Source organism: Aotus nancymaae, unplaced genomic scaffold (assembly GCF_030222135.1).
Source record: "Aotus nancymaae isolate 86718 unplaced genomic scaffold, 86718_ANA_hifiasm-v0.15.2.pri h1tg000033l, whole genome shotgun sequence".
In the NCBI taxonomy this organism is placed as follows: domain Eukaryota; kingdom Metazoa; phylum Chordata; class Mammalia; order Primates; family Aotidae; genus Aotus; species Aotus nancymaae.
In genome coordinates, this window is record NW_026988447.1 from 17919147 (window position 1) to 17940695 (window position 21549).

Consider the following 21549-nt stretch of genomic DNA (forward strand, 5'->3'; position numbering starts at 1 on the left):
TGGTTTTTTCAAAAGATCAACAAAATAGCACTACACACTGGGGTCTGTTGGGGGGAAATAGGGGAGGGACAGTGGGGGTTGGGGAGTTGGGGAGGGATAACACTGGGATGCCTGATGTAGGTGAGGGGAGTGGGGTGGAGATAGCAAAGCGCTATGGCATGTGGGTACCTATGGAGCGATACTGCATGATCTGCACATGTACCCCAGAACTTAAAGTACAATAAAAAAATTAGTCTTTTAGTATATCAGATTTATTAATTATATTTAGAAATAAATATATTTTCATGAAAAAATATTTTTTCTTATGCTTTTCATGATCTTAATTGCCCCAAATCATTTTCATCTAATTGTATATGAATAAAAGTATTTAGTTTTCAATTAATTTGTAGAACATTAATTTTAAAAAGGTTATTTATAATTTTTTTTTCATTTTCAGTGTTTCTGAAATAGTGCATAATTAACTATAGGGAAGGATTTTGTGGGTGATTGTAATATACTGGGTCTTTTAAAAATAATCTCAATCAGAATTAATAAATATATGTAGAGAAAAACATAAAATAACCTGGCTAAATAACATTAATTGTTTTATCTTTTTGTTATAATTCTTTTCTATTGTTTTGTTTTCTTGGAGTTAGGTTAATATTTGAGCATCAATTAAAATGAGATCACATTTTGGTTTTTTTTTTTTGAAATGAAGTCTTGCTCTGTTGCCCAGGCTGGAGTGCAGTGGCACAGTCTTGGCTCACTGCAACCTCTGCCTCCTGGGTTCAAATGATTCTCCTACCTCAGCCTCCCAGGTATCTTGGATTACCAGAGCACACTACCATGCCTGGCTAATTTTTGTGTTTTTAGCAGAGACAAGATTTTACCATGTTGACCAGACTGTTGTTGAACTCCTGACCTTAGGTGATCCACTGGCCTTGGCCTCCTAAAATGCTGGGATTACAGGTGTGAGCCACTGTGTCCAGCCAAACACATTTTCTGAAAGGTGAATCAGGGATGTTATCTGGTTGTCTACAAACTTTTAATATATTCTTGGCTCCATTAAATTGTTTTTATATCAAAAGATGGGCCTCAAAATTAGAGAAAAAAATCAGTCAAACACAATGTTGGATAAAAAAGATAACTTCATTAAGAAGAACTGAAGATGTTAACTATGAGAAAAGACTTACACAGATGATATAGAAGTACAAAATGTGGTTAGAATTTAAGCAGTCTAGAAGGAAAACAGTTTTAAAGAAAAGAATTTTCAAGCAAGAGAAGGAAGAATAGTAAGAGAAAAGAAAATGATAGCTTTGCCTTTAAAAAAAAAAAATGGGGGAGGAAACCACTTTCACCTACTTCTCATGGTGAATATAAGGACCAGGTGACGTTGTTTATGTAGAGGTTAATTTATAAATTGTGAGGCAGTCAACTTATTGATTACTGTGTTTAGAATAAAGTGTTAATACTTGAATTATTGAATCATTTAATATAATATTGTTATGCATTTTAAAGTAACTAGTAGAGTATAACTGGATTGTTTGTAACACAAAGGATACATGCTTGAGGGGATGGATACCCAATTTTCTGTGATGTGATTATTATGTGTTATATGCCTGTACCAAAATATCTCAAGCACTCCATAAATATGTATACCTACTATGTACCCACAAATTTTCTAAATTAAAACAATTGTTCTAAAATTCTAAAGTCAATTTGAAATAACCACAAAGATTTTGATTCTCAGTATACTTTGAAATCCATCTGAATGCAACATTCAATAAATAATTTTTAAATTTAATGCATGTGCTAGTAAAAGAACAAGAACTTAATTTCAGAAAATTGAGTTGGCTACTTTAGATTTTGGAATGCTCTAATTTTTTTGCAAATATTTTATTTTAAAGATGAAGTTGTCTCACTCTGTCACCCAGGCTGGAGAGTAGTGGTATAGTCTCGGCTCAATGCAACGTCCATCTCCCTGTCTCAAGGGATCTTCCCACTTCAGCCTCACAAGTAGCTGGCACTACAGATGCATGCCATTATGCCTGGCTAATATTTTAATTTTGATTATTTATTTTTTGTAGAGATGGGATTTTGCCGTATTTTCCAGCCTGGTCTCGAATTCTTGGGCTCAAGTAATTCACCCAGCTTGGCTTCCCAAAGTGCTAGGATTATAGGCATGAGCCACTGTGCCTAAAGGTGAACTATAAATTTAAAAAGTATCTTTAAAGTATTTGGTAGGAGCTTTTAACATTTCAGGAACATGAAATGTTCCATAACATGAATAATATAAATTACTTATGTGGAGATACTAATAGAAGATAAGTTGAATATTTAACTTGTTGTCTTATTTTTTTGAGACAGGGTTTCACTCTGTTGCCCAGGCTGGAGTGCAGTGGCTTGATAAGAGCTCACTGCAGCATTGATCTCCTGGGCCCAAGCAATTCTCTCACCTCAGCCTCCTTAGTAGATGGGATCACAGGTGTGTGCTACCATGCATGCTCATTTTTAAATTTTTTTGAAGAGACAGGTCTCCTTGTGTTGCCCAGGTTGGTTGCAAACTGGTAGGCTCAAGTGATCCTTCTGCCTCAGCCTCCGAAAGTGCTGGTAGTAAAAGTGTGAGCCCCTACACCAATCCCTGTCTTCACTGTTTTAATTGAAATATAATTTACATTCAGCAAAATGACCAGATCTCAAATGTGCCTTTCAGTCAGTTTTGGCAAATAGATTTAAAGACACTGAACATTTCTGTCACCTCAGAAAGTTCCCTTTGGCTGTTTCCCAATTTGCCCTTGCTCTGTCTCTACCTCTAGAAGTAAGTGCTGATCTGATTTGAATTATCGGAGTTTAATTTTGCCAGTTTGGGAGTTTGAAACTGACAAAACTAAACCCTGATAATGGAGAAATTAAGCTGATGGTAAAGCCATATAATATTTTCTGTCCAGTTTAGTATTTCAGGGCCCTGCTTTCCTTCTCGGTGTATGCATTTGCTGCTCACATCCATCATTTTGGAACAGTCTTGATGAATCTGCAGTTGCTATTTAGATAACTGGCTAATTGAATCTACCTAGGCTAAGCTAATTCACTGATTGGAATTAGCCAATAGCTGATATATGAAATCCTACAGTATGTATATTTTCCTGTCTGGCTGCTTTTATTTAGCATAATGATTTTAGATTTATCCATGTTTGTGCATATATCAATAATTCATTCTTTTTATTAGTGAGTAGTATTCCATTGTTTGACTATAACACAGTGTATCAATTCTTTGTATTGTTGGACATCTATCTTATTTCCAGGTTTTATCTAGTATAAATAAAGCTTCTACCAGCATTTATGTACTCATATTTGTGTGGGCATATGTATTCATTTTTTAATACCTGGCTGTGGAATTGCTGGATCATAGCATAGATGTATGTTTACTTAAGAAGCAAAAGAGTTTTCCAAAGTACCATTATTCACTCTCGACAGCCATCTATGAGTGTTTCAGTTGCTCTACATCCTTTCCTACATTTTATGTTGTCAATCTCATTTTAATCACGTCAGTGGGTTTACCCATTGTGGTTTCAATTTTCACATCCTTGCCTGATTACTAATGATGCTAGGCACTTTCTCACATGCATATTTTTTTATTTATTTTCTTTTGTGAAGGATCTGTGTTCTTTGCCAATTTTAAAAATTGAGTAGTCTTTTTATTATTGAATTGCAGAAGTCTGTATATTTTCTGAATTTAAGTCCTTTGTCATGTGTTGTGAATATTTACTCACAGTCTATAGGTTGTCTACTTTTTTCTTGCCTTTTCTTCAGAGCAGTTTTTATTTTTGATTAAGCCCATTTTTCAGCTTTTAAAATGGTGTGATTTTGTTTATTCTCTAAAAATATGTGTCTGTTCCAAGATTGTGAAGATTTTCTATAATTTTTCTCCAGTAGCTTTGTTGTTTTAGCTTCTGTATTTTGACCTGTAAGCCACCTCAAATTGATTTGTTTGTGTGGTTTAAGATAGTACCATTTGTTGAGGAGACTTTTCCTTCTCCATTGAATTGCTTTGGTACTTTTGTCTTTGATGTTATATGTATAGGTCGATTTAAGTACTCTCTATTCTGTTCCATTGGTCTGTTTGTATATCCTCTTGCTAATATCATATTATCTTAATACTGTTAAGTCTTGAAGTCATGTCATGTATGCCCTCCAGTTGTTTCTTTTTTAAGATTGTTTTAGCTATTGTTTCTTTTGTCTTTCCTAGTAAAATTTTAAGTTACCTTATCAATTTTGAGAAAAATTCTGCCGTGATTTTAACTGGGATTACTTTGAATCTATATATCAATTGAAGGGATATGGAATAACAATCTTAAAATTAAGTCTTCTATCTCTGAGTATAGTCTGTCTCTTTATTTAGGACTTCTTTAATCTCTCAGCAGTGTTCTATATTTTGAATGTAAAGTTCCTACATGATATTTAATAAATTTATCCTTAATACTCAGTCTTGAAACTATTATAATTAATATTGATTTTACTTTTTTCTAATTGTTTCAGTTTCTATATAGACTACAATTTTTAATTACTTGGTATGCTGTAAACATTGCTAAATTAACTTTCTAGTTCTGCTAGTTTTTAGATTCATTAGGATTTTCTACATACATGATCATATCATCTGTTAATAAAGACAGCTTTACTCCTTGCCTTCCAATTTTATGTCTACTTATCATTTTCTTATTTTATATAACTGATTAGAAACTCTAGCACAATGCTGAATAGAAGCAGTGACTATAGACATCCTTCTTTATTTTTAAATCTTAGTTAAGATATTAAATATTTCACAAATATTAGCTATAGGTTTTTTATAGTTTTTCTTTCTTGGTATAAAAAAGTTTCCTTTTATTCCCAATTTGCTATAAATAAATGTTTTTTAAAAATGTAAATAGGTGTTAAATTTTGTAAATTTTTAAATGCGTCTATTTAAATAATTATTTGGTTTTTCTCTTTTAGTCTCTTAGGTTAATGAATTACACTCATTAATTTTTATATGTAAAGCCAACGTTGCATTCTTGCTCATGCCCAAGTGATCAATATCTTCTTTATCTTATGCTTTTCATATATTGATAGATTTAATTTGCTAGTATTTTGTTAAAGATTGTGGTATCTATGTTCATTGAAGACATTGGTCCATAATTCTCCTTTTCTTATGATATCCTTGTTGGATTTGCTATCAGAGTTATAATGGCTTTATAAACTGTTTTGGGTTTCTCATGCCTCCCCCAGAAGCATACAGCTCTTTCCTGGTATCAGTGTAGAGGTGGAGCATGTGTGACTTTTCTAATTCTCAGCAGCATTTATGCAGTGTTTGGATTGGAGATAGACTACTCTGGGTTCTTCTGCTCCACCCCAAACCAAAAGAGGACCCACACACCTCTTTCATGCAAGAGGTCTCTCTTAGGTCTCCTCTTCTGCTACCAGTCTTTCTCATTGCCAGGCGGTGGAAGCCCTTACATAAGAGTAGGAGAATCAGTGCAAATGCCCCTTTTGTCCAGGGCTTCTGAGGATTGTGCACTCTCAAATTGGGTCACAATTGGCCTTTAAAGATTAATTAAAATTTCATTTGTTTTTTTCTTGCCTGCTTCTGTGGTGGCCATCTCTTCCTCTTTGGTCTGCCCAAGGTAATATAGTTTTGTGTTCTGTCTCTGTGGAGGAGTTTGTCAACTTTGTATTGCAGTTCATTAGATTGCCTTGTGACCAGAGCACTCTAGCTAAAAAAAGAAACCCTTATTTTGTAGACTGTCTGGTTTGTTCTCATTGTTATAGTAGGAAAGATCTTCTTTTATGGCTTTCTATGTCTAAAGTAAACATAGAATTCTATGTACTTTAAGATTTTTAAGTGGTATTTCTTAATATTGTACCCAAAAGTTGGTTTAATGCATTTGATTTTAAAAATCTCTTATCCTGTGGACCTGAGTTCAACCTATCAGGATCTATTTCTTCTACTATAATTAATGATACAGGAAATGCTTGATTAATTGATGTGCCCTATTTAAAAAAAGTATACACGTAGTTCTATTAATAGAATAATGAACTATGAGTCAAATAACAGAGTTGGAATCTCATCAGATTATTAATATGTTCTGAGCTTCAGTTTTTTCTTTTCTAGGACTGGAGAAGTAATTCTTGTTTTTATCTATTTGTCAGTGGACATGAGGCTAACATGGGAAGAGGCATGCAGATGTTATTTGTAAATTTTTAATATGCAAAATAGAAAAGTTGCTGATAAACTGTTTTCAGAAAGGAGCATACATACATAATTAAAATTGAAAACTTTGAAATGAATTTTAATTCTAATAGCTTAATATTCATAATACTTTATGACCTCTTTGCAGTAGTCAGGAGAGGGTATATTTTATACATAGAAATAATTGACAAATGTATATTGAGTACCTGCTTTCTGGGCTAGATGCACTGCTTGCTGCTGGAAAGATACTGGAGAACAAAGTAAAGATGTTGACCTAGTAGTGCTTACCTTCTATTTGAGAAGATAGCTAATAAGCAGGTAAACACATTTCTGATGCTTTGCTCTGAGAATAGTTTTGACCTAGGAGTTTACAATATTTTCAACAGTCACCCTGTGAGGACCTGGAGAGTTGCTTGGGAGATTGCTGAGATGTGCCTCCTCATACTTTATAATGCAATTCCATTCTTTCTTTTTTAAAGCCACACTTTGTTGGAAAAGTATTGTTATTCATGTTTTGCCGGGAGTCTGATCTCTTTTCCTCATGAATAGATGTTTAATTCAAACATTTTTTGGCATTGGAAAAGTTTGTGCATTTTGGAATAAAGTCAAAAAACATTTTATTATGGAAAATCTAAATATACAAAAGTAAAGAAACAAGGATAATAAATCCACAAATATTCGTTACCCAGCTCCAGCAATTATGATTTCATGGTCAGTATTATTTTATCTATTCACCCATCCAATTCACTTCTCAGCTTGGATTAGGTAAGGCAGAGTCTTTGATATCCATACATAAATATTTTTCGGCTTGTATTATAAAAGATGAAGAATCTCTTCTTAAAGCACAATCAAAATAGATCACCTAAAATTAACAACTTATTAATATGAACTAATATACAGTAATTGTTCAAATATCCATGTTTCATTATATTTGATAGAGGCTTCATTCAAATGCAGATGGAGTTGTTACATTTCTTTTGCTTCCATTTTTTAAAAGGATAAAGACTTTTGTTATAAGTATACAGATTGAAAGTAAAAATGTCATCTGAGTTTTAAAGGCAAAGAAGTGTTGACTAAAGGCTTTTTGTTCATTTTTCGAAACGTGACCATACAAAATACTGTGCTATATGTACAGGAATACAAATTAATTTTAGATATCATCCATGCCTTATAAAGAATTTACAGTCTTCTGGCTGAGTTACAATACAAGAATCTACAAGGCAATGGGTGTGTTCTGTCCCAGTGGTGGAGACTAGTAGTTCTCATTCTCCATGATCATTCATGTTAGCAAAACAGGATCAGTGAAGTGATTGCAAGATATATTTTTCTAAATACTGAAAAGAAAAAGCTCACTTTGGGATGTGGGTGAATCACTTGAGGTTGGGGATTTGAGAGCAGTTTGGCCAGCATGATGAAACCCCATCTCTACTAAAAATATAAAAACTAGGTGTGCATGGTGGTGACTACCTATAATTCCAGCTACTCAGGAGGCTGAGGCAGGAGAATTGCTTGAACCCAGGAGGCGGAGGTGCCAGTAAGCCGAGATCATGCCACAGCACTCCAGTCTGGGTGACAGAGTGTGATTCTGTCTCAGAAAAAAAGAAAAGTATAAAGCTGAGAATTATTTAACTTTTTAATAATTAGAGTGGATTCAGGGTTATCTTTGTTATCATGTAGTCATGTTCCTTTTTTTTCTTGATAGTTATTATACTTTAAGTTCTAGGGTACATGTGCAGAATGTGCAGGTTTGTTACATAGGTATACATGTGCCATGGTAGTTTGCTGCACTCATCAACCCATCATCTACATTAGGTATTTCTTCTGATGCTATCCCTCCCCTAGCACCCCACCACCCAGCAAGCCCTATTGTGTGATGTTCCCCTCCCTGTGTCCATGTGTTCTCATTGTTCAACTTCCATTTACGAATGAGAATTATGCGGTGTTTGGTTTTCTGTTCTTGTCTTAGTTTGCTGAGAATGATGGTTTCCAGTTTCATCCATGTCCCTGCAAAGGACATGAATTCATTTTTTATGTATGCTTAGTATTCCATGGTGTATATGTGCCACATTTTCTTTATCCAGTCTATCATTGATGGGCATTTGGGTTTGTTCCAAGTCTTTGCTATTGTGAACAGTGCTACCGTAAGCATACATGTGCATGTGTCTTTATAGTAGAATGGTTTATAATCCTTTGGGCGTATACCCAGTAATGGGATTGCTGGGTCAAATGGCATTTCTAGTGCTAGATCCTTGAGGAATTGCTGTACTGTCTTCCACAATGGTGGAACTAATTCACACTCTCACCAATAGTATAAAAGCCTTCCTATTTCTTGACATCGTCTTCAGCATCTGTTGTTTCCTGACTTTTTAATGATTACCATTCTAACTGGCATGAGATAGTATCTCATTGTGGTTTTAATTTGCATTTCTCTAATGTACCAGTGAAGATAAGCCTTTTTTTTCATACATTTGTTGGCTTCATAAATGTCTTCTTTTGAGAAGTGTCAGTTCATATCCTTTGCCCACTTTTTGATGGGGTTGTTTGTTTGTTTCCTGTAAATTTGTTTAAGTTCTTTGTAGATTCTGGATATTAGCCTTTTGTTGGATGGATAGATTGCAAAAATTTGCTCCCATTCTGTTGGTTGTGTGTTCACTCTGATGATAGTTTCTTTTGCTATGCAGAAGCTCTTTAGTTTAATTAAATCCCATTTGTCACTTTAGGCTTTTGTTGCCATTGCTTTTGGTAGTTTAGTCATGAAGTCTATCTCAAGATATGCAGAAAAAGCCTTTGAGAAAATTCAACACCCCTCATGCTAAAAACTCTCAATAAACTAGGTATTGACAAAACATATCTCAAAATAATAAGAGCTATTTACGACAAACCCATAGCCAATATCATGCTGAATGGGCAAAAACTGGAAGCATTCCCATTGAAAACTAGCACAAGACAAGGATGCCCTCTCTTACCACTCCTATTCAACATATTATTGGAAGTTCTGGCCAGGGCAATCAGGCAAAATAAAGAAATAAAGGGTATTCAAATAAGAAGACAGGCAGTCAAATTGTCTCTGCAGATGACATGATTTTATAATTAGAAAACCCCATTGTCACAGCCCAAAATCTTCTTAAGCTAATGAGCAACTTCAGCAAAGTCTCAGCATACAAAATCAATGTGCAAAAATCACAAGCATTCCTGTAATCAATAATAGACAGAGAACCAAATCATCAATGAACTCCCACTCACAATTGCTACAAAGAGAATAAAATACCTAGGAATACAACTTACAAAGGATGTCAAAGACCTCTTCAAGGAGAACTACAAACTACTGCTCAGGGAGATAAGAGAGGATACAAAAAAATGGAAAAACATTACATGCTCGTGGATAGTAAGAATGAATATTGTGAAAATGGCCATATTGCTCAAAGTAATTTATAGAATCAGTGCTATCCCCATCAAGCTACCATTGACTTTCCTCACAGAATTAGAAAAAACTACTTTAAATTTCATATGGAACCAAAAAAGAGCCCACATAGCCAAGACAATCCTAAGCAAAAAGAACAAAGGTGGAAGCATCACACTAGCTTACTTCAAACTATACTACAAGGCTACAGCAACCAAAACAGCATGGTACTGGTACCTAAACAGATATATAGACCAATGGAATATAACAGAGGCTTCAGAAATAACACCACACATCTACAACCATCTGATCTTTGACAAACATGACAAAAACAAGCAATGGGAAAAGGATTCCCTGTTTAATAAATGCTGTTGGGAAAACTGGCTAGCCATATGCAGAAAACTGAACCTGGACCCCTTCCTTACATCTTATACAAAAATTAACTCAAGATGAATTAAAGACTTAAATGTAAGATCTAAAGCCATAAAAGCCCTAGAAGAAAACCTAGGCAATACCATTCAGCACATAGACATGGACAACGTTCCTTTGAATTCAAATGTACCCTCATGAATGGAAAGAAAAAAAAATAATGGTGTTAAAGCTTGACCTTGAAAGTTGCCCATAATTTGGGAAGGTAGAGATCAGTGAGGATGGGTTATTGGGGGGACCATGGCATAGGCAACAGTGTAGAAATGGGTGTCTATGTTATTTTAGTTTAAGGGAGTAGAAAGAGTATTAAACTGGAGGAAAGTTTCAAATATGGACATAGTAGTAAGACCAGTAAGGTAGACTGAAAAATATTGAAAAATAAACTTAATTTTGTCTTTAATTATTCTTAAAATTTCTATGAAAGTAATACATATTATGTTTCTCAAAAGAACCAAATTTTGTTGAATTTGATCTGTTGGTGTGTAGGAGGGAAAAGACAGAGCATCTGTGGAATATTTTATTAGTACTGTCAATTTTCAATTACTAGTAATAATGGAAACAGAATTCATGTGGCTATCTGAGCTTCATAGATAACATCTAAAGCATTAATATTCAGAAATTTCTTTCTTCTCTCAAGACTTAGTCTTTCGCTTTTATTTATAACAAGTAGAAATAATGATTTGTGTTTCATTTTGCTTTCTATCTGATGAAAGGACTGAAAAGGATAAGTACAAATTGGCTAATCCATACATCCAATAATTGTAAAGATTGATTGCAATAATAGAAAGTCTTTGCCTTAGGTCATTTCACTATTCTTGTTTCTTATATTTATGTGTGATATTTGCTTTATCTTTATCTTTTGCTTTAGCTTTATCACTTGGACTTTGTGAGCCTCTTAGTACTAACACAGATTTTTAATTTAATTCTCCACACTACTATGCCTACAATTTAGTGAAGTTCCCACCAGTCATATACAGTTCATACCTTGTAAGGTGACAAGCTAGTTCCCTCCCAGCCCTGACTAGGAGAGTAGCAAAGAATAGAGTGAATTTGGAATGAACATATAGACATAAGCAGGGCTATGTTCTGTAATTATCCCTTTGTTTTTGTCACTAAGATCTTTCTTTTCTCTTTTGAATGTATCACTCTAATGAGCTTTCAGTAAAGATAATGTTACATTAGTGATCTTCAATCTTCTGACAAGCCAGTCATCAAAAACAGATGGAAATAACAAAATTAATAATCTTTCTTAAGGAATTAGATTCTTATTTTTGTTTCCTAAAAGGGCCAGCTCATTGAATTTGCTTAAAATTTGCACAACAATTCTAGCTCAAGCATAATATGTGAATAAATAAAATACCAAAGATTTATGACTACACATTTTGTAGATAGTTTTTATTTTCTAAAGCTCAATCATTGTTTCACATTACTAATCAAATACCTCTTCATTATAGAAATTCTGGAAAGCCAAATGTTCAGGTCTGTTTTTTTTAATAAAACCTGTAGAAATTTTCTTTAGTGATGGAGCTTATAGGTGAAGGTATTATGGAAAGTCATCCCCTCATCCCAGTCATTCTTGGTTCTAGATTTCCCAATGCTGGGATTATCAACCAGCTTTAGAGAGAACTGGTGAGGTTGGTTCACCACTCTGCTAACATAGCCTGCTTCTGTTCATTCACCTAGCTTTTAAACTCTTAACATATAAGATTTGATTGTATCAGATTATTTCTATGTGGTGTAGAAACCAAACTGGGCAGAGTTTGAGCCAAATACATCCAATATGCCTAATCACTCATGTCCAACTCATATGTGTTTGCCTCAGACTCACAGACTGCTTCCTAATCTTGTCCTCCAAAGCTCAGTGGCAAGTCTAGTTTCACAGTGAAACCATAGTTTAAGTACAATGGCAATTGATATGGAGAAAGAAACAATTGGAGTAACTTTCCTTAAGAGGTGGCTGTATGTAAGGTATTTAAGGTTGCATGAACTCTACAATCAACCCACTTAGAAATAAGATAATAGAATACAGAAAAAAAATTGATCAAACCAAAATCTATTACTTTTAACATTTTGGCACAATTTCATCTGGTCTTTTTGTTTATGGATTTTTTTTTTTTGGCCTATAATTAAAAGCACAATGTATATGAGATTTTTTCTTACAGTACAGTTATAATATAAAATACTTCATAAGCATAACTTTTATTGTTGAGGAATAATTCAATGCATGATATAGTAAAATGTGCTTACCTAGTCTCCCATTTCTGGACATTTATATTATTTCCTATTTTATTTTTGTATTGGAACCACAAAGACCACCCCAAGTTTGGTGATTCATTAGAGGGTCTCAGAGTACTTAGCCTATGGTTGTAGTCATGGCTAAGATATATTACAGTGAAAAATTACAAAGTAAAATCAGCAAAGGAAAGAGGTATAGGAATGAAATTCACAGGAAACCAGAAGCAAGACTCCAGTAGTCCTATCCCAGTATAATCACAAAGGATGCCCTTAATTTCTCCAGCAACAAATCATGACAACATGTGTGAAGTGTTATATACCTGAGACGCTTGTTAAAAACTTAGTATCCAAGATTTGTATTGGAGCCTAGTCACATAGGCATACTCTGCCAAGCATGTATCAACATTCCAGATTTCTGGAAGGAAAGCAGATATTCAGCAAAAACCATATTGCTTGCACAATTGGTCTGGATATAGTCAGACACCCTTATAATTTATGGAAAGTTTCATATCAGGAATTGTTTACCTGCTGAGTTCTAACATATCAACCAAAGATTAATTTTACAAGCAGATCTTACTAAGAACAGCAGTCTCAAGTTTGCTATATTAAGTGTTTTCTGCATAATTATTATAAATAATGCTATAATAAACAATTTTGTTAATCTTTAGTCATATTTGAGATAATTTCTCTTAGAAATTGGTATTACAAAAATTGTGAACTTTTAAAAGACTTTTATTACTGACAATTACTTTCTAAAAGTCTTTTTAAATTTTCATTTTCATCAGGGATATACGAGTTCAGGCATCAAAGCCTTGACTAAAATAGGTAAGGTACATATGATTCATACATCAATATGTAATAAACTTGGAATAATTATTTTTGTAAAAAAATTGAATTAAGTGAGAGGAACAAAAAACTACTTAATTGTTGCTTCCTTTTCAGGTAGACCACTAAGAAAATGCTTAATGATCACTCTTAAATGATCACTCAGTGTCCACTTTTCCCCAGGACCTCTGTCTTTCTTGCTTAGAAACCTATACTTCACTGTTATCTGTAAAGTATGTATCATGTAGTTCACCATAACAATCATTTGTACTACAAAATTAGTGCATATCCTGTTCCAGGAACTGTGGTTATGCAGGCAGCAAAACAGTACCTGGGGCACAGTCCCCATCTTGCTGGTGTTTGCAGCCCATTGCCCGCAACAGCTACATTTTGCAGGGTGCTTCCTGACAAAGATGACAAGTGTGCTGCCATCCAAGAGGCTTTTTCAAATTACAAAATCAGATAGTAGCCCCTACATTGCAGAAGTAAATCTCTGATAGACTTGGCGTCAGGACCCCTGATTTTCTTATTAAAGAGTCTTCCCTTCGTAAGCCTAAGACCAAAGTTTTCTAAAGCTACTATGACACAACAGGCTGTGTCTCTCCCTTCCTGGGAAGGTAATATGAGTTTTGACTGTTATCTAAAGATATTGTGGTTCACACCCTTTGCCCCCCCCACCACACCCACCCCCCGAAAGGTGCCATTGAGGGCATATTTAAAGGAAACATTCCTTTTTGTATATATCTTTAATAAGGAAGTTTAAACAAATTGTATTTTCTCCTTTGCAAATACAAAATGTTATCTTTAGAAAGAGTGAAATTTAGTCTCAATCTAATGCCTCCTTAGAGGCAAATATTTCTAAAGTTTGTGTTGCTTTCTCCATACCTTGCTTTTGTCATAATTTTAACATAATTTTTGCCTATTTTTACCTAGTTATATAGACTTATTTTTAATGTGTTTTCTCTAAAATTGCAATTAGTTATGATTAATTGCAAAACATTTGGAAAAGACAGAACGTTATCATGACAGTTATATAGTATTCTGCTACCCAAAGACAATTGCTGTTAATTTTTTTTCCTCTTAGTTAAGTCACCCAGCTTTATAGGAACACCCAGAGGCTGTTCCTATGATATAATGAAGAGCTTTGTGAAGGGCAAGGTCATGATTCAGGTGATTCAGTTTGAGTTGCTAAAAAGGAGAAAACTCATATTTAAGTTGTGAGAAAATAAAAATCGCCATTATATTGGGTCTCTGGGTACATGTTCCAAACCAAATAAAATGTTTAGTCTTTGTAAGTGCATAGCAGAACAAACTGGTTATTGTTTCTTTGGATAATAATAAAACAGGATTCAATTTGAAAGCTCATTTCATTTGAACCATGAGTGAGTTCAAGTTTATACCCTAGGGGAAAAAATGGTTTGGTTCCTGAAAAAGTAGAATATGCAGAATAGAAACTGTGAGGTAAAGCCAGGCAGGACCACACTTTAAGACCAAGCTATGGAATCCATGTAACTACCCCTGATCCTATGAGAAGTGCGTTTATTGGTGAGGGGAATAACTGGTTTTCTTATACTGTGGTTTCTAAATTCTTGTATTGATTCATGCCTTGGTCTTCAGTTAAGTGTTTTCTGAGCAGATTTTCAGAGCCTTGGTGTATTTGAGAATGATTTTTTTTTCTGACCTTTATACATTGAAGACAATTTTATTACAAAATTTATTTAACTTTTCACTTTCCTGAAAATTCTGTTGGCGGTATATTATTTGTTGATTATTTTGCTGTTTTGCTGTTTCACAGAATAAATTTGAGAATAAGCTGGAGTTTATACATTTGTAGATTTTCTTTACTCCTGTAATTTTGCAGAATATACTTGTATACAAGTCTCTTAATAAAGTTTTCCCAAAATGCAATGAACTCCAATAGTCAGATGATTCAAATCTTTTGTTTAGCTCAGAAAATCATTACATAGTATGTTTTCTTCATTTCTGATTATTCTAGTTTCATTTTCGGTAATGTGTATAGTTCCTTTGATGGATATTTGTTTTTTGTGCTCTTAATCTATAATCTTCTTTCTCATAATTCTCATCTTTGGATGCTTTTCTTTTGCATTCTAGGAGTGCTTGCCAAATCCAGTCATTAGATATTCTGTGCTGTCACTTATACTTTACTAACTCTGAAGTACATTTTTATTCCGCCATTACATTTTTGTTTCTTTGTATTTCTTGCCTTTTAAAAATGCTAATTGTCATTTTTATTTGATTTACAATTATTATTATTAAACTCTTAGTTTTTTTCCATTGTTTTGGCTTCTATTTAAAAGAGTTGGCTTATTATAATATAATGAGACTGCCAAGCAATTTTCTAAAATTTTCCCCTGGGTCTAGCTGAATATTTTTAGACTTAAACACTTTTACTGAATTTTTAGAATTGTAGACTGTGTTAGTTTCACTTTGGCTGCTGTAACAAATTACTGCAAACCTGATAACTTGAAACAATCCTCAATTTTTTCTTATATTTGTAGAGGCTATAAATTTGAAATGAATTTCACTGAATTACGTCAAGGTGTCTTCAGGACTAGTTCTTTCCAGAGACCCTAGGGAAGAATCTGTTTCTGTGCCTTTTCCAGTTTGTGAAGGCTACCTGCATTCCTTGGCTCATGATCCCTTTTTTCACATCACTCTATTCTATTTTCTGCCTCATTACATCTCCTCTTTTGTAGTAAAGTCTCCCTCTGACTCTCTTGTAATGACACTTGTGATTCCATTTGGGGCCCACCAGGACAGTCCTGGATAATCTCCCTTCCCATTTCAGAATCGTTAATTTAATCACAGTTACAAAGTCTCTTTTGCCATGTAAGCTAACATTTATAGGTTCCAGGGATTAGGACATGGGTATCTTTCTGACTGGTCTACTACAAAGGCCTTTTCCCTTGTGTCAGAGTCACAGGTAAGCTTCAAGATAGACCTGGGCTCATACAGCCTCTTACCCGCTATCTGAACTTGAGCAAGTGACTTAATGTGTTTTCTCTTCTGTCAAATGGAACATCTGCCTCATAGTGTTATTCTGCAGCATAGTTCAGGTAATGTGTGTAAATTGTTTAGTAATTTGAGCCTTCAATAAGTGTTAACAAGCATTACGATGATTAATGTAGGCCCTAGTTTATTTACTTTGTCCCAGATAAGGAGAAATTGATCTATGCAGTGAGTGATTACAAATAGAAAGAACGTTTGGATTTTTCTCAGGGATGAGAAAAATCTAGTTCTATAGTTGATGATCGGGTGTCAATGCCTGGTTCTCTACCTAATTCCCAGTAACTTGCAGAGACATTTGTCTTGAACAATTGAGTTCAGCTGAGGTGGAGATTTTCCTATTCCACACTTCATTATTATTTTTAGCTATTTAGCTCATGAAAAATTACAATCTCCATTATGCATTGTTATTAATACCTGTCAGCCCCGGCCTCTGCACAGAACTCTTTCCTTACAATCAGACTGTATCAAACACTGCTGCTAGAACCAGGGCTACTTTCTTTCCTAGTTGTTGTCTTGGAGCTGTAGTGTCTAAGTGGATTGGGGTAGATCAAGGTAAGAAAAGGGAATCAGTTATTTGAAAGCAGCACCTACATTGTAGAGAAACATTTTTTGTTCTTTTTTTTTTTCTGTATTTTTTTCCTTGGAATTTATTAAGCATCTTTCTACCATCTTTCAGATTAGGATGGGGTGAGTATATTATTATGTAAAAGTCACTGATTGCTTTCCTCAATTCTCTTCCATTATCCTAATTAAATTTTCTTCTCAATTGCAAATTGGTAAATACTTAGATTTATTTTTTGTAACCTTGAGATTTTCATCTTCTCCTTTATCATTATAGTGTTTCAGTCAGGTTGTAAAGGGGCTACCTCACAGATGAAGGTAACAAACCATATTGAACCAGAAGTCATTTTTTTTAACATTTGTTATCCACTATTAGCTTCAAAGTATCTACCAAACTTGTTCGAATACAAGTACTTGGCAATTCAGAAAGATGTTATCCAACAGTGATGCTACTGTTCTATATCACATTCTTTTCTAATCAGAATTAAGTTCCCATACATTTTCTAACCCACCTTAAGCTTCTTTGTTTCTTATTATTTGCTCTCTATCTACAAACCTCTGGTCCCATCAGATAACCGAAAAAGGATTAGAAGTATATCTTATTTGCTGTCTCAGCATATGTATTAGTCATAGTTCTCTAGAGGGACAGAACTAATGGAATATATATACTCATAAATATATATGAGTTTATTAAGTATTAACTTACACGATCACAATATCCCACAAAGGTCCCACAATAGGGCATCTGCAGGCTGAGGAGCAAGGAGAGCCAATCCAACTTCCAAAACTGAAGAACTTGGAGTCTGATGTTCCAGGGCAGGAAGCATCCAGCATGGCAGAAAGATGTAGGCCAGGAGGCTAAGCCAGTCTCTCTTTTGATACTTTTTTGCCTGCTTATATTCTAGCTGCACTGGCAGCTGATTAGATTGTACCCACTCAGGTTAAAGGTAGGTCTGCCTTTCTCATTCCACTGACTTAAATGCTAATCTTTTTTGGCAACACCCTCACAGACATACCCAACATCAATACTTTGTATCCTTCAATCCAATCAAGTCCACACTCAGTATTAACACATGAAGTGTTAAACACAAAGTATTAAATAGAACATACTACGAAAAGAACTATCCATATATCTTATAAATGTTATAAAATAAATTGGTATCCATGATTATTAACTGGCATTCACTAGATATACATAATTTAGTCTCTCCAATCTTTCAGGACTCAGAACATGATACCCCAAAAATGTGATGCTTTGTCATGCTGAGTATTTTGGGCTGCAAGGATTGGGAGGACAGTAGAATCAGGAAGCCCTCTATGAATTTTTCTCCCTAGAAGCTGGACATAGAAACTAGAATTCCTCTCCTCCAAAGCAAGCCATAAAACCCAGGAAATTCACCCCTTGACTTCCTCCCTTCCCTCCTGAAGACTCTTTTGTGACAAATGTCCTGCCTCATGCCTAGAAGCCAAGAAGAATCTGAAGAAATAGGCCTTGCTGAGGTTCCCCTAGTTTACTATAAGGTCATACCCCATTTTTGTCCAATCATACTTCTACATGACTGTCCATTCTTCATAAAAAAAATTTTCCCTGAGTCTTTGGGTCTTCCTTTCTGAAGCCTCCCATGTTACACAAAACTTTGATAAATAAGCTTCTTATACTTTTCTGTTGTTAATCAGTCTTTGATATAGGGATGTTACCTCCATGAACTTCCAATGAGGAAAATATATTACTTTTACTCCCCTACAAATCTTTGTTTTTATTGAATCCTTTTTGAAATGGCTTATTATAAGCAAAGAAAAGAAGGTAGTTTAATTTTAGAATATATGCGTTGTTAATTTTATACTATATTTTCAACACATATGAATTGATTTAATGGACATTTCAGTCATTAATTCTAAAATTTAAACTAATGTAACAGATGGAATTCAGCCACCCAAGCAGCCTTCTGCGGTTTGATTATTCAAATGATTAAGATGCTATTTGTCAACTCTAGTTTACCACCCCTTTTAATTATATAGATAATCAAACTAAGAACTGCTAATTCTGTCTCCTATTAATTGTTTGTAATTACCTACAGATTAAAACTGCATGCGCAATTAACTCAAAGAATTAATTGATACAAGAGAATTGATAAAAGGGAAACAGAATGAGTTTGGCATAAAAGGGACTCTAGGGACACAGGACCACTAAACCCAGTAATGTCTTTGGTTTCATCATATCCTAATAAAGATACATTTTCATTTGAACTTCCTTCTACTCTGTGGAAGGCAGATGTACATACTGTTTCTTAAGAGCCTATGGTTTCTAAGTTGACTAAAACAGTGTATTTTTAAACTCTGAACTGCTATTGCTTTTGGGTCTTTTGCTGAAATCTAGGTCAATTGAACAAATGTATTGACTTACGATATGAAGATAATATTTATCACTACAAAAATTATAGCTGTAGGAAACGTCTTAACTACCTAAGAACTTTTCTTTCCTCCCTTTTCCTTTCCCTTGTTTCTTTTCTCATTCCCTGACATTATCACCTGTGGTAGATGATCTTTTCCATTTTCTGTGAGTCATTTGTATAATTTAAGCCTCTAAAATAACAACTGCTTATTATGTTTTGGAAATGTCTCCCACCTCTGTAAATAATTGGCAAATTGTTAACTACATAAATTTGAATAAAAACAAAATAAAATTGAAAAATGATTACCATTATAAACATCAAGATGATGCTAGAAAGTGAGGGTAGATGGTCTGGTGAAAAATATCTAAAAACCAGAATTAAAAAAACCCATTTTTAAGGATTTTCTTTTCCTTCATGTATTTATTTCAGTTGAATTCTGTGGGACCTTTCACTCTTACAGTTTTTTTGGTTAGCCTTGTAATCAATGCCAAATTTGGTTCTAATCCAGGAACGTGCGCACATGCGCGCGCGTGCGTGCACACACACACACACACACACACACGGGGCATACCATTATTCAGTTTTATGACACATACAAACCAAGTGAAAGACTTTTAAGTCTAGATATGCAAATTACACATGCAGAAAGACAGCACACTAATATGAATTAATATTTTTTTGATGATAGTCTAAAATACTGAACAAATGCAAAGTCAGAAAGGTATCAATATGAGTACTTATTTAACAATCTTTTTTTATATTCAAGGATTGCTACTTTTTAACTCCTTGTTAAACTGATGTGACTATTTTAGTTTCTTTCTAAATCTTGATCTTAATACTGCATTTTCCTCAGATTTGTTTACAATACTTTGTTCTGTCCTGCTGACTGATGACTGGGATTACTGATAAGATTTCTCCTCCACTTATCAGTATACAGCCTGCTCTTGTGCATATGTGTACACACATGTGCGTGCGCACGCACGCGTGCACACACACACACGCACACACACTTGGGATTCAGAGCTTTTATTTCTATGTGGCATTATCTGTGAAGATTGTTGACTCCAGGAAGGGTTTGTGAAGATTTAGTCTGATTAATGACTTTGGTCTTCATCAAACTATTAGCTTATAACTTTCCACCGACTTTGTGGAATAAACTGGAATTTGTTGCATGTCACCTTCTATGCCTGGCTTCTAAGGAGGAGTGATTAGCATATATCAGTGTGTGAATGATTACCTTGAGGATTTTAGTGGAGGCTTTATTGCTTCCTGAAGCAGAAAAGTTATAGCTATATTTTCTAGAATGATACCTATGTACTGGGAGAAAATAATGCATTGTGTTTTCAACTCTGTGAGTCTGTTTTGTGAGTAAACAAGATAAAATATTTGAAAATGCTCTGGAGTTTACTGGGAAAATAAGTTATATAGGTTTTAGTTTTACATTGAGTTGTGCTCTTCAATGATCAAGAAGATATCCTCTTTGCCTATAAGATTTAACCTCTTCAGACCAATTATTATTATTTTTTAATTGCAGAGGAATTTTATTTATTTAATTTTATTTTTTAAATTGGCACATAATAATTCTACACATTTATGGAGGTACAGAGTGATGTTTTTATACATATAATTCATAGTGATCAGATCAGAGTAGTTAACATATTCATCATCTCAGACATTTGTCATTTCTTTATGTTGGAAATGTTCAATATCCTCCTTCTTATTCACCAGTGTTTACATAGCTACCTTGTTCACATTGCTAATGAATCAGAAACACAGAGCAGTTCCAAGTAAGTATAATCCTTGCCTTGGAAGAGTTTATATATTCAAAAAGGAGATTGGAAAGAGAAGCACAATTATATAAAATATTTATGAGATGTCACTTACTGTATGTAGTAGTGCATTAAGAAGAGTGGGTAGGCCAGGAATAGTGCTGATGAATTGGAGAATACTTTGAATTAGTTAAGAGGGCATTATAAGAAATGTAAGGGTGTACACATCTTAATAACTCTTATGCTACTCTTTTATATTCCCTTGGCCTTATAAAGCTGCCAAATGAAAGTATAAAGGGCATAGCCTTTCCCTTGTTATCTTCTTCTTAGGTACTAAAATGCTAAGATTCTACTCATTATTGGCATTTGCTTCCATTAAAGAATTTCACAGATTCACATTGAATTGTGATTGAAATATGATTGTGTTGCCTCTTCTAGAGATTTTGCCTTTTTGAAAGACAGCACAGACTCTCAACTGAAATGGAAGAAATAGATATAAAATTAAAATGAGGTAGAATGTATATGTACTGATTAGGATGTCTCTGAGCTAACATTACCTTTTCATTATTTTATATTACTTCATTGCCTCCCCATAGACCACTCAACTTTATGATCCTGTAAATAAATTGAAGCAATGGAGTGAGAGAATTTCTTACTTTTGAGTTTTCTATAAATTTATATAAAACTAAGCAGTCCATGGATGAC

At 34.2% G+C, this 21549-nt stretch overlaps 1 protein-coding gene across 1 annotated transcript in view; it reads left to right on the plus strand.

Annotated features, from left to right (window-relative positions):
* Positions 1 to 21549, plus strand: part of IQCM (IQ motif containing M) — a 421233-nt gene that overhangs the window by 112537 nt on the left and 287147 nt on the right. The window lies entirely within an intron of this gene.